This window comes from Sciurus carolinensis, chromosome 7, assembly GCF_902686445.1.
Source record: "Sciurus carolinensis chromosome 7, mSciCar1.2, whole genome shotgun sequence".
Taxonomy (NCBI): Eukaryota; Metazoa; Chordata; class Mammalia; order Rodentia; family Sciuridae; genus Sciurus; species Sciurus carolinensis.
Window position 1 is genome coordinate 1652107 of NC_062219.1, and position 14911 is coordinate 1667017.

The following is a 14911-nucleotide window of genomic DNA, read 5'->3' on the forward strand; positions in this document are numbered from 1 at the left end:
GGAAAACCCCCCACTGAAGAAAGGGTCTGGGAGATTCTATTTGTCTGCATGTCTCAAGTGGCCAACAGGAACTCCACGTCCCCAGCGCTTGCTGGGCAGTGGTTCCTCCTCCAGTGACTGCAGGCCCTGTCCGGCAGCAGCACAGCGCCAGCCGGGCCTCCTTAGCCTGGCTCAGCTCGGCTCCGCGGGATGCCTGGCCTGTGTGAGCTGAGGGTGAGGGTCCCCCTGTGGAGGGCATGAAGCCTTCAGCGCCTGCGGCCTTCTGCGCAGAGGCCGAGCCACCGGGAGCTCGGACGGGTCAACAGGGCTGCAGGTCCTGTGTCAGGTCGTGCGGCTGAGAAGGCCTCCTCTGGGAGGAGTCAGGCCAATGGCAGCTTCCGACGAAGGCCACCTGAGTGTGACATCCGGGGCTGGGCCAGGTGGGCCCAGCCTGCCTGGGTGCCTCCCTCGGTGGCAGATGTGTTAGAACTGGGATGTGAGGACGGAGACAGCTCGGGCGATGACCACAGCTTTCCTCCTGTCCACGGCCAGAAGTGACCGAGACGGTGTGAAGCTGGAAAGGGAAGCCAGGAGTGGCCCGAGGGTGGCCAGGACAGGCGGCTGCCACCGTGCTGTGGGCGCCCTCCGCCCAGCCCACTCGGGTCAGTGAGCCCTTGGGACGCCCACCCAGCAGCTGGAGGGGTGCTGGGGCACACTTGCCACGTTGGCCCTCCTTGGTGGGCAGGTCAGGGGCACAGGCCCACTGACACCACCTTGCAGTCCCCCCACCTCTGCCAGAGCCTCCCTTCTGCCCAGCAGGCTCCGGCCCCTCGACACTGAGTCCCCGTCCCGGCACTGCCGTCGCACTCTGGAGTCTGACTCCGGGAAACGTCTGGATGGAATTAGACAGTGTGTCCTGCTGAGGCTGGTTTCTCAGAGTTTTTAAAAATCAAGAAAACCCTCATAATGTATTTCCAAGCAGGTAAACAGTGGGCAGTCCCCCACTGGCCAGGTGGGTGTCCCACAGAGCTCCTGGGATCAGAAAGGGCGTATTGGGCGGGGGCTGCTGGTCTCTGCAGTGGGAGCCCCCTCCGTCCTGAAGGAAAGGCCCAGGGCCTGCAGAGCAGGGAGTGGGCGGCTCCTGCTGATGAGCTGTGGCCGAGGGACCTTGTTCCCCTTCGGCTTCTCCAGCCCCGTGACCTCCCGTCCTGAGTGAGACGGCTCCCCAGGCCCTGCTCCTCCTGCCTGGCTTCCTCCTCTCCTCCCGGCTTGTCCCACCTGGTGTCACCTAAGAGTGCCAGTCTAGTGCCTGGCATGCAGAGGGCAGGACGGCAGCCGTGGACTCCGTTTCTTCTGGATTGTGACCCTATCGAGCACAAAGGACCATCCCCTCCCGTCACAGCCTAACCGGAGCATTGCCAGCGACAGCTAGTACTCACTGAGAGCTCACCACACGGGCTCCGCGCAGAGCGCCGTGCAGAGAGCTCCACACACCTGCAGCCTATTACTCCACAGCCCCCGATGAGCTCCACACCTTGGGGCCATTTAGGAAGCAGAAACCGAGGCTCACATTCCAAGCCACCAAGAGGCCCCACCCTACAGACTCTGCCTGTGGGGCGCAAGGTCAATACCGGTGATGCAGCCATTTCAAGACTTAAGATGATTTCTTCTCATCCTTAGAGATGGAGAAAAGAGATCACCCTTCTTAAAATGACCCGAAGCGACTGGAAGGCTTCTCACCTTGCTCCTGTGAAGTTCCCCAGGAATTCCATGACCCCAGTTCCCCAGAGGCAGGGCCGGGACTTCTCTGCAGCAGGGGCTGTCACTCCAGGGGAAGCCTGACCTGAGGTCCACAGCCGTGCAGCTGGACTGAGCCACATGCCAAGATGGTGGGAAACGCCCCTCGCACAGCTGAGGGCCCCGGGGTTGATTCTGCTTGCTCGGTAGCGAGAGAGCCTCTGCCGCCGCACACCCCGAGGCAGGCTGACACGCCTCCGGTGTCCGGGGTCCACTGAGCACAGGAAGGTCACCTGGATGCAGACCCAGGCCCTCAGAACTCCTGGAGCAGCAGAGGGGAGACGTGGCCCCACGTGGCCGTGGAAGCGCCAAGCCTCCAGTGCAGGGGTCCCTGCAGGACCCCAGCTGCGGTCACCTGGGAGCATCAAAGACCAGCTCACAGGCCCTTCCCAGTGATCTCATGCTGGGCCCCAGGACGCCCCATGCAGCCCTGGTGGGGAAGGAGGGCAGAGGCCCTGGCTGTGCCTGGAGAGGGCTCGGGCCTCCCCTGGTCTCGGCGACAGGGAGCCGACCCCTGACAGCAGCCCCCAAGTCCCCTGGCTCCGCGGCGCGGGCCTTGCTAAGCAGCGTGGGGAGGACGGACGCGCCATCTGCCCGGGCTCCCCTCCCTGCTGCTTCTGCCCTGCCTCTGGGGCTGCACATTGACCCGAAGTGCTGGCGGGAGGAGGTCCTCGGAGGGCAACCTCTGTGGCCCGGGGCTGCCATGGAGTGTCCCCGCCTGGGCGGAGAGCCGAGCAGGCGCTGGCCGCAGCGGAGCCACCATCGTCGGCACAGCGACAGAGAGACACCTGGACGAGACATGCTCCCTTCCCCCCTCCTGGCCGCGGGCAGAGGGCTGGGCCCATTCACAGGTCCAAGCTTGCACTGGACCATGGTGTTGGTCCTGAGGCTCTGCGGCACACCAGGGCGACAGGGCTGGTCTGGACTGCCTGTCCAAGAAGCCAGGCAGGGCTTCAATGGCTCTCACCAGGTGGCTACCCGCGGTAGCCACGCCATGGCCATGCACCACACGTACATGTATCTAGCACCACACGGGAGGCCACACACTTCTCCATTACCAGCTGTCAATTAAAAGGCTCTGAAAACCAGGAGTAAGACCTGGGTGTAGCTCAGTGGTAGAGTGTTTGGGGCCCTGGGTTCAAACCCCAACAACACAACTACAGCAACTAGAGCTGGCCACACTGGGCAGCAAGAGACCCAGGAGTCCTCCTTCAAAGCACTCCTAGTCACTTCATGACAGTATTTTCCAAGTCCTGCACATTGCTGTCCCCAAGTCAGGGCGCTGGGATGCTCCGTGATTCCAGGTGGCTCTCAGGACCTGTGTGTGCTGCACAGTCCAGCTGTGTGTCTGGCATGGACAGTGTGCGTGATCCCTTGTCCTCTCCTCAGAGACAAGCCTGCCGCAGGGTCATGTGGTGATGGCCTTTCACTTCTGTGCCACTGCAGACTGGCTTCCCGGTCACCCTCGTCCCCCTGGTCAGTGGCAGCTCATCACAGGTGGAGGGCCGAAGCCCAAAGTCCACTCATCTCAGGAGAGTGGCAGAGGGGAGGGAGGCGAGCTGCAGCCTGCCAGGGACGGCCGAGGAGGCTCACTCCACACCTGGCGGGGAGGCCGGGCGCGGTGGCCCTAGACTGAAAGCAGGAGCCCTGGGAGCGGAAGGGCCCGCGGCCTCTAGGCGTGGGGGCCGGGCGAGGCCCAGAGCACTGGGAGATGGTCAGCGCCTAACCAGGAGCCAGGCAGTCCTCTTCACCCGTCCTGCTGCTCAAAGATCAAAGCGTGCTTGGACTTCCGACCACAGTGGACTGGTTGTTAAAGGGCTTGCGGTTTCTGTAGGACAATGACCGTGGGACCGTCTGTGTGCCGCTTTCCAGGATCAGCTGCCCGGCGCGGGCTGGTGCGTGTTAGTGGAGTGCTCAGCGCGCGGGTCCACACGGCCCGGCAGGGCAGGAGCACCGCCTCTCAGCTCTATTCCCTGGATTTCACTGGGCCTCCTTCCAAAATCTGTGATTCCCACTTAAAGAATGGTGCTTCCTGTGGCAGATCTCCTGACACCAGGGCTCTGCAGCTGACGACCTCAGGCGGCACCACACTCTTTCCCGTTCAAGTGGACCCAGATTTCTTCTGATTTGTGTCATTTTGTTATATTTTCCCATGGCATTAATATAACACTCTTATGTACCAATAATCAACATTCCAATTAATTTTCTGGTGGCCATGGGGTTAAACCCAGGGCTCCACACCAACTAGATTTTGACAACAAAGCCAACAGGAAGCAGGTGTTCAGGTATGCGGCTTGCGTGGAAACGGGTGTCCCCTCAACAACTGGAGGCCTGCAGAACTGGGTTGTTCATGGCCACACACTGCTGACGAGGCTTTGGGGAGGGAGGAGAGAAACTAGTGCTCCTGTGCAGGAGATGCAGAAGAGTGAGGAGGGATCAACAAGTGTCCATCACAGAGGACCGGTAAACACAGGACTGTGCAGCCACAGGATGTCAGCAACTGTACTCTGCTATTATAGAAAACAGAGAGACACCCAAAGTGAGAACGAAGTTACGTCTTCACTGATGAGCACTGTCCACAGAGGCCTCCGCAAAGCCGTGCCTGCCGGGCAGGCGGCAGAGGTGAGCCCCTGCTGCCCACGCCTCAGCCGTCTTCTCTTGTCTCCCCGACGGTCAGCGAGCAGGGCAGCCACCTGCAAAGGGAGGGATGTGGGAGGTCCAGCTGGGCCTGTAAGGCTGGCTGGCCATTGCCAATGGCCACAGTGTTGGCCTTCCAGGACCCGCCTTGGTGGAGCAGCCACATACGGCAACACTGACCAAGGTGACAAGGCCGTGGGAACCGCAGCAGATCAATGACACAGTGGCACCATGTCCCTGCACTCTGGCATGGATGCACAGGAGACGACTAATAACCTCCATATCCAAACACCATGGCAGGTGAGGAGGTCTCCTCCCTGCTATTCACACTCGGAGGAAGGACAAGGCAGGACCGCGGACAAGCTAAGGTGGCTTTACCCTCAGCTCAGCTCCTTCCTTACAGAGCTGTCTATCCTCGGCTCTGTCCTGAGACACCAAAATGGGAAACGATGATCCATTACTAATCAGCCACAGGACACACAATGCCATCGTCTCTTAACAGGGGAACACACACCACACAAACTCCACGTGCAAACACACACGTGCCCACACTACATGCATGCTCACACAGAGAAACCACGTGCATGCACATACACACAGGCACACAGGCACCGCACAAACAGAATGGGCATGCACATACACGTGCACTCATCTGCACACGCACACAGGCCCACACACAGGCACAGAGATGCCACGTGCATGCACACACGTGTACAAACAGGCACCACACACAGAGACAGCATGCATACACACACACAGGCAGCACCCACATGCTCACACACAGAACTGCATGCATACGCACACGTGCACACATAGCACCACACACACGTGCTCACGTGCACACTCTGCATCCCACACTCCGTGGACACATATTCTACATTCTGATTATTCTGCCTCCCGGCCTGTACCGCTGTATCCCAGAGAAAGGAGACAGGAGCACCCGCCCATCACAGGTCACACGCCAGCCCACAAGCCGGCACGTGGTGGCCAGGGGTGGGGTTGATCACAGAAATCCTGGAGCCAACCTGTGGCAGAGGAGAAGGGGCAAGGCTCTGCGGCAGGTGGTGCCCAGGAGGTGCCCAGGTGGCACTGGGGTGGCTGTGGGGCACAGGCTTCCCTCTCAGACTCATCATGGCCCTGCTTCTGTGAGGAGTCAGACACCGGGTCATACGATGATGAGCAGCTGTAGGGCCACAGCACAGCTGGGTGCACGGTGCCATCCTGCCGCTTCCTGGCGCCCACCGCTGGGTGAGGGCTCCCCTGTGGGCAGTGTCCATGGAACCCCAGGCGCCCTCCTGCTGCCGCCTCTGGAGACAGCACAGGGCACGGCGCCTCCCTGCAGAGCAGCCCAGCTCCACCTGCACGGCTTCCTCCAGCTGTCTCCACCTGAGGGCGGAGTGGGCCTTGAGCACACCCCACCGCTGGCTCCTCCCCCTCGGGGACGCCCCCATCCTTGCTAATGGCTGAAGGGCAGGCAATAGGCCTGCAGGCCCAGGAACTGGACGGTGGAGGGCACAAGCCAGCAGTGCTTCCTGGGATCAGCTCTGGAAAGGAAGGTCTGCTGCTGAGGGATGAATGGAGACGGCACCTACTGCTCGGCCCGCTCGCCTTCAGCAACCCTGTACTGACCGCTTAACCGGGCTGGAGGAGCGAGCCCAAAGCCAAGTGCTCGTCCTTGAATCCAAACAACAGGCTCCTGTGCTCTCTATCGAGTCCTTGCAAAGAACGCCCACAAACTGACCCACTTGTAAAGTTTCTCCTCACTACGGTACAAACACAGCAGCCTGAAGACAAAGCTAACTGGGACACTTTGCCTAAGTCAAGGAGAGTCACTAGTTGTTACCCTTCTGTTGACCACACAGACGACACCGGTAGAAAAGAGAACGCAGGAAAGGGCCCTGGCTTCCCTTCACCAGATGCAGCCCTGTGGCATTCAGAGCTTCACTGCTCTCTGCATGCAGAAAACCCACACCCACCCACCCACCACACACGTGCTCCGAGCACACGCACACACACCATGCACACGCGCACACACCATGCACACACACTCTCCATTTTCAACGGAGCTGAGCTACAGTGCACCCAGTTTGCTTGCTAGTCTCAACAATCTGTCACGTCAGTTATCATGCAGGCACTCAAGCCAGGTTCCTCCTGGGATCCCACAGCCCATGGTCAGCGTGACCGAGACCTTGGGCGCAGGAGCCCCAAGGGTCCGAGCAGTCAGCACACGGGTAGCACACGGGGAGGCTCACAGGCAGGTGAGCAGCCAGTGGGGAGACCTTAAGGCCAACTGCACCACCTGTGAAAGGCACCTGGGAGGAGGAAGGCACCCATGGACACCAGGGCTGCCGATGGCCATCTGCCGAAGAGGGGGAGGTGCTGGCCTGTGGGCGCCCCAGGAACACAGCTGGAAGCCAGCAGAGCAGTGCACGCCGCAGAACATGGGCACAAATGGCAAGCAACAGGCCCTGGCGGAGTTCCCAAGGGCTGACAGATCCAGACCAGGAGAGGCGCTGTCAGCCACTCCCAGAGGAGGAAATGGAAGCCACTGGTGCATGGGAGTGTGGATAGAGGAGGGGAGCAGTGACTGAGATCAGGGTTCTCTGAGGACCTCAAGGCTGTGACCTGCCCGGTGCCTGGGAATGCTCCTGTGCAAGGGCACAGCATGCTCAGCGGCTGTGGCAATGCCTTGCATGAGGAGGCTGTGCAAGAGCCCTATCAGCTCCGACCTTGATCTCAGGCACACAGCTCCTGGGAAGGAAGCTCAACAACCCCAAGGTTTCACCAGTCGCCTTTCAGTAACCTTAAACAATGGACTTTCTTGAGACTACACAAAGCTCCTGACATTGCACTTCGCAACTGTGGATTGCAACTGTGGAAAAGCTTATAGATGTCCTGGTTTCTAAAACTTTCCTGAATACAAAGAAAAATGGTTGCATAGCCTTTAACCTGATAAGGAGTCATACACACATAAAGATTGCTGGCATAGCTCTTTAGATCTGCATCTCCACCAGAGAGCAGGCTGCACCTGATCCCAGCTTCATCTTCAAGATTTGTCTGTGAATCTTTATCTTCCGATCCCTCTGCGCCCCTCTCCAGACCCGAGAGTTTGGTCACGCTGGTCGTGACAGTGCTGAAGGACGCCGGATGCCCTTGGCCACCAGAGCTGGGAGGACTCACACAGAGGCCTGGCAGTGGCAGGACAGCATGGAGCTGGGCTCTCCCTGCAGCCCCGAGCTGGCCACACCTATGCCTGGTTGAGAAACAAGTACACGCGCCAGTGACAAGGGCACACATCTCGGAGGGTGTGGCCTCTGGAAGGAAGGCCAGCATGGGGCCGGTGATCGCGGCTTTCTGCAGCACTGCTGCAGTCAGAGGGTAAGGACCACAGAATGTCCATGAGAAGGAGAGGGACCACGCCAAAGAGTGATCACCACGAGAGGAAAAGCATCCAATGAGAGGAAAGACAGAGGTGCACAGTGACCTGTGTGGTCTGCATGGGGAAGGGACAGGTGGAGGGCTGGAGAGATGACATAGGTGAGAGACAGAAATGATGGTGCACAGGTGACAGGTGAGAGATACATAGATGATGGTGAACAATTAACAGGTACAGATACACAGATGATGGTGGACAGGTGACAGGTGAGAGATACACAGATGATGGTAGACAGGTGACAGGTGAGAGATACGCAGATGATGGTGGACAGGTGACAGATGGGTGAGAGATACACAGATGATGGTGGACAGGTGACAGGTGAGAGATACACAGATGATGGTAGACAGGTGACAGGTGAGAGATACGCAGATGATGGTGGACAGGTGACAGATGGGTGAGAGATACACAGATGATGGTGGACAGGTGACAGGTGAGAGATACACAGATGATGGTAGACAGGTGACAGGTGAGAGATACATAGATGATGGTGGACAGGTGACAGATGGGTGAGAGATACACAGATGATGGTGGACAGGTGACAGGTGAGAGATACACAGATGATGGTAGACAGGTGACAGGTGAGAGATACACAGATGATGGTAGACAGGTGACAGGTGAGAGATACGCAGATGATGGTGGACAGGTGACAGATGGGTGAGAGATACACAGATGATGGTGGACAGGTGACAGGTGAGAGATACGCAGATGATGGTAGACAGGTGACAGGTGAGAGATACATAGATGATGGTGAACAAGTAACAGGTACAGATACACAGATGATGGTGGACAGGTGACAGGTGAGAGATACGCAAATGATGGTGGACAGGTGACAGGTGAGAGATACGCAAATGATGGTAGACAGGTGACAGGTGAGAGATACACAGATGATGGTGGACAGGTGACAGGTGAGAGATACGCAGATGATGGTAGACAGGTGACAGGTGAGAGATACACAGATGATGGTAGACAGGTGACAGGTGAGAGATACACAGATGATGGTGGACAGGTGACAGGTGAGAGATACGCAAATGATGGTGGACAGGTGACAGGTGAGAGATACGCAAATGATGGTGGACAGGTGACAGGTGAGAGATACGCAGATGATGGTGGACAGGTGACAGGTGAGAGATACGCAGATGATGGTAGACAGGTGACAGGTGAGAGATACGCAAATGATGGTGGACAGGTGACAGGTGAGAGATACATAGATGATGGTGAACAAGTAACAGGTACAGATACACAGATGATGGTGGACAGGTGACAGGTGAGAGATACGCAAATGATGGTGGACAGGTGACAGGTGAGAGATACGCAAATGATGGTAGACAGGTGACAGGTGAGAGATACACAGATGATGGTGGACAGGTGACAGGTGAGAGATACGCAGATGATGGTAGACAGGTGACAGGTGAGAGATACACAGATGATGGTGGACAGGTGACAGGTGAGAGATACATAGATGATGGTGAACAATTAACAGGTACAGATACACAGATGATGGTGGACAGGTGACAGGTGAGAGATACGCAAATGATGGTGAACAGGTGACAGGTGAGAGATACGCAGATGATGGTAGACAGGTGACAGGTGAGAGATACATAGATGATGGTGAACAAGTAACAGGTACAGATACACAGATGATGGTGGACAGGTGACAGGTGAGAGATACGCAAATGATGGTGGACAGGTGACAGGTGAGAGATACGCAAATGATGGTAGACAGGTGACAGGTGAGAGATACACAGATGATGGTGGACAGGTGACAGGTGAGAGATACGCAGATGATGGTAGACAGGTGACAGGTGAGAGATACACAGATGATGGTGGACAGGTGACAGGTGAGAGATACATAGATGATGGTGAACAATTAACAGGTACAGATACACAGATGATGGTGGACAGGTGACAGGTGAGAGATACGCAAATGATGGTGAACAGGTGACAGGTGAGAGATACGCAGATGATGGTAGACAGGTGACAGGTGAGAGATACATAGATGATGGTGAACAAGTAACAGGTACAGATACACAGATGATGGTGGACAGGTGACAGGTGAGAGATACACAGATGATGGTGGACAGGTGACAGGTGAGAGATACGCAAATGATGGTGAACAGGTGACAGGTGAGAGATACGCAGATGATGGTAGACAGGTGACAGGTGAGAGATACATAGATGATGGTGAACAAGTAACAGGTACAGATACACAGATGATGGTGGACAGGTGACAGGTGAGAGATACGCAGATGATGGACAGGTGACAGGTGAGAGATGTGCATATGATGGCGGACCGGTGAAAGGCAGGTGAGAGATACACAGGTGATAGGTACAAAGGTGACAGATTCACAATTGCTAGGTGAGATTCATAGATGATCGAGGCTGGAGAGATGGTGGATCGTGGATGATCCATGTATAGATGATGATGAAGGAAAGAAGATGATAGGAAGACAGAAGATGGATGATAAAGATGATCAGTAAATGAAAGAAAGATGGTAGGTCGAGGACAGATAAACAGATGATACTAGCTTGATAGATTGATAAGACAGTGGATTTGTGAAATACAACAAAACACATTAAAAAGGTTCGAGTCTAGGGAAATGGAGGAAAGGCCTTCATTTTCCTTATACATCTACAGTATCTTGTGTATCATTTTATCTTAATGATATAAAAATTTTATACTACATGGGAGATAATTTCAGAAGACCATCATATAATTTTTAGAATTTTTCTTTTACTCAATGATAAAAAAACTCACCGCATATGTTTTCAGGAAATATTAAGCAGTTGCTCTGAGCCAGACACACATTTCCAAGTGTCAACAGGACACGAGGGTGTGGCCTGCAGCTTTGGCTGGACAGTCTCAGCCCAGGGGTGGGAGCACATGGCTGAAGTCCTTTTGAAAAGCATGTGTGAAGCCTGTCAAGGACGAGTGTAGCCCAGAGTTCCCTCCGGGCAGGTAGAAACACAGAGGGACGGAGCTCCCGCAGGGAGAGGCCAGGGAGGGTCAGGGCCATAGATCCCCCTCACCCCCAGGGCACTTCCTATGCCTGGGGCTGGGATCTTAGAGTCACAAGGCTCCCCTGCTGCAGTGCTGGGACAGACCACATGGGGGCGCCGGAGCTGGAGGCCCCATCCCGGTGCCTGCAGAGCTGGAGGAACCCCAGCCTGGGGACCAGCTGAGCTTCCAGAGGCTGGGGAGCAGTTCCGTGGGAGCACACTGTGCAGCAGGAGCTGAGTAAGTCCAAGAGACTGGCTATTGTAGATGGGTGGCTACTATTAAATAAGATTGCATTCACTTACTCTTTTGCTTACGTAGGAGGGCTATGTCCCCAATAGCAGAGATTAAAAACAAATAAGCAAAAACCTATCCCTTTAAAGTCATCAATCTTAATATACCCCTTCTTCACATGACCATTTCATGCTTCGTTCAACCGAGTCCTTGGCTAGACCACTTCCAAATGTTGCTATTCCCAGCAGCGTTCACGTGAACATCCTCATAAACTCCTCTGTGAATGCACCACTGGTCACTTCCTTAGGATGAAGTCCTAGCAGGGACCCAAGAGCATGATTGCTTTAAGGTTCTTGACCATCCTGCTGAGTGTCTGCCAGGAATAGCCTCCCAACTGCACACCCCGGAGGACCATGAGGGGCTTCTCCAGTCTCTCACCAACGATGCACTAAAATCAGCACTCTTTTCTCTGCCAATCTCAGGGACAAAAAAGGGTTTGTAATTTTATAAAGACAGTATCAAATGTATGTACATGTGTGAGTATTGAATTAGTGCACAAATTAAACAATAAGAAAATAAAATTAGCCCTACAGGAAAAGTCACCCACAACCATAGCAAACATAAATAAGTGCTTTAATTTTCTTGTGGTTCCATGTGGACCCTGTAAATATGCATGCATTACAGTGTGGCTGCAGTTTTAAATGCACTTTTCTTCTTGGCATCTTATAAACATTTTCTTCATTTCTATTCTGTGCTCCAAGTTATAGTCTGTAACTGCCACATGTATGCATATTAGCTACCAATGGCAAACTTTCAGACCCCCTGTGATCAGTGGGAAAGGAGGTGGACGGCCAGTGCTATCCCAGGAGTCCTCGGCCTCCCTGTGGAGTTAAAGCGAGAGGAGAGAGAAGGGGCTGTACAGGGGCACAAGAAAGCCCAGGACTGAAACCAGGAAGGCCACATCCACAAGAGCAAAAGCCAAAGCAGGGTCGGCATCCGAGGGAGCTTCAAGAGGCCATGGTCAAAGGAAAGCCAGAGGTCAGCAAAGTCCTGGTAAAAGTCTAAGTTTGATAGACCCAGATTTAGGAAAAACAATGTAAGCACAGGAAATCAAAGTTGAAAAGAACTCTCAAAAAATAAAATGCAATAGGGAATACGATGGGATTATGCCAAGTACAAAATGAGGGTCTAGGTGTTGCGGTGAGGAGGAAGTGAAATAGGAGGAGACACTCATCAAAGAAATAACAGAGGGGATTATCCAGCGTCCCTTCACCCACTGGAGGGGCAGGGAGGAGGGTCCAGGCCAGAGCGCCAGGCTGGCAGCCACTTCCCTCCCTGGCCTCTGCAGAGCGCTGGTTCCACCTCCACAGCTGGCCTGGGTGCAGGTGAAGTCCAGACGCAGCTTGTGGGTGGAAAGCCTGCAGGGCCATCACATGGGCGCCAACCACGAGGACAACCTGATGAAATAGCACCTCTCAGCGACCTGACCCAAGAGAACTGGAGGCCGAGCCACTAGACACACCATTGCTCAAGGACCAGTGTTCGTAATTTACAGTTCTACAAGGAAACCCAGGCTCAGGTGCTGTGCTAGCAAAGGCTGCCCAGGGCTTAAGAGTGACGTGAGTAAATCTCCAGGAGGAGGCCTGCCACTCATCCAAGGCCGCCCACCAACTCCAGAGCCTCAAACAGAACGCAAGAGAAGCAGCAGGTTCCTCAGGGACGTGGGTGCACAACCCTCAAAACAAGTGGCAGCAAGCTACATCTCAGGGTGTAAGCGGGGGAATGTCACAGCCAGGGCGGCCTCTTCCAGAAAGGCAAAACTGACCTGTATCTGCAAATTAATCACCATGATTCATGAAATTAAGAGGATAAAAGGAAAAAATAATGTGACCACTTCAATACCTTAGAAAATGCGTTCGACAAATTCGACCTGTGTTCCGGGAGTAGAGGGCTATCTCCTTCACCTACGGAACACAGTCATCACCCGTGGGGCATGAGGAGTGGCTCCCGGGTGCCCTTGGGAGCGACACATGGACACCGGATAGGATGGCCTTCCGACACTCCACTGCAGTCTCCAGTCGCAGCAGAGAACCAGGAAAAACAAGAGAACAGTGTGCAGACTGGAAAGAAAGATGAGACTGCCAGCCCAGAAGATGGAGTGCGACGAGAGAACCAAACGGCCCAGAGACACTCTCCTGCTGGCTGAGCGACTCTCACAGGGCTGCGAGCGGGCGCATCGGGGCTCTGCGCAGCTCCGGCAAAGACCAAAAGGATTTTGGAAAGGTAACATTGAGAGCAGCATCGGAAAGAAGGCATTACGAAAGGGGGACAAGTAATTACGAAGAGTGGAGTAGACTGCTACTCGCAGTCGCAGTGAGAGACCCCGGGGAGAGCCTTCATAAACCAAGAGGCACTCAGGACCCAGGCCAGAAAACCAGCGTGGTGAGAGACATCTCCCCAAATACACCTGTAGACTCCACGCAGTCTCATCAAACACCAGAGGCTGGGTGTGTGTGCGTGTGCGCATGTGTGTGTGCAAATTTACCTGCTGCTTCTAAATTTAAGTAGCATTGCAAAGTACCAAGGACACTTGAGATGTCCTGAAGAGGAACCGGGTGAGCTAGCTCTGCGGAACACCCACCCTTCACATAAAGATGCAAGAAATGAAACAAGCCCAAGAGCAGACCAGAACCTGACCAACTGCAGACCCAACGAGATGGACGGTTCTCTCTGGACAGGGGTGGCAGTGCAGAAGGGGCCAACAGGAACTCTCATTTCATTTGAGGTTGCCCTGAGACATGTGTTCAGAGAAAATTCAACTGCAACTCCTCCCCAGTTCACATAAAACACAAGAACCGTTCTAGGTAGACTATAGATCTAAATAAGAAGGTCAAACATGATCAGGTTCTGAAAGACCGCAGTCTTAAATAATTAAGTAACATTTTTATGAGTAAAAAAGTAATTATTCAAAGAAACACAAAATGATTACCTAAAAGTCCAGACCTGGTGCTCACCAGACACCAATAAGAGAGTTCCAGGTACACAGACTGATAAAGGTCTCTCTTGCCACCTCTCGTCAACATCATGTGAGTGGTCATCTCCAGGACTATTAGGCAGGACAAAGAAAAAAGGGCACCCAGATTGGAGAGGAAAAAGGAAAACCATCTCTCTTCGCCAGTGACATGGGCTGCATATAGAAAAGGCAATGGAATCCAATAAAATCTATCAATCAATGAATCTCCAGGAACTAATAAGTATGGCAAAGCTATAGGGATCAATATGCAAGAATTGATCACTGAGTCCTGGACACCAGTGACAAGCATTCTGGAAATGAAGCTAGAAAACCATTTTAGTCACAATCATACCTCCAAAAAAGGAAAATGCTGAGAAATAAAATTTTTAAAGTACAAGACTCACGTTCCCAATCTGCAAAGTACTACTGAAAGCAATTAAAAACCTGAGCAAACGGAAGGAACCCGTGCATGCAGTCCAGAGTCTCCACTTAAGGTAGCAGGGCCTTCAGGAGACCTGCGGCCATGCTGTTTGGCAGAACCTGACAGGCTGGTCCTAAAATCCATGTGGAAATGCAAAGGCATAAAACAGTCAATCCAATCTTGGGGAAAAAATGCAAAACTGTGGAACTCACACTTCCTGACTTCAAAACTCAGTACAAGTGGCAGTGATCAAGGCAGCATGTCCCTGAATAAGGATGGAGAACACACCAGTGGGATAGAATTAAGAAGCCAGAAACTGCTTTTCTACCTCAGTTGATTCTCAACACAATCCAGCAGGGAGAGAACTGTCTTTCCCACAAATGGTGTTGGGGCCAAAAT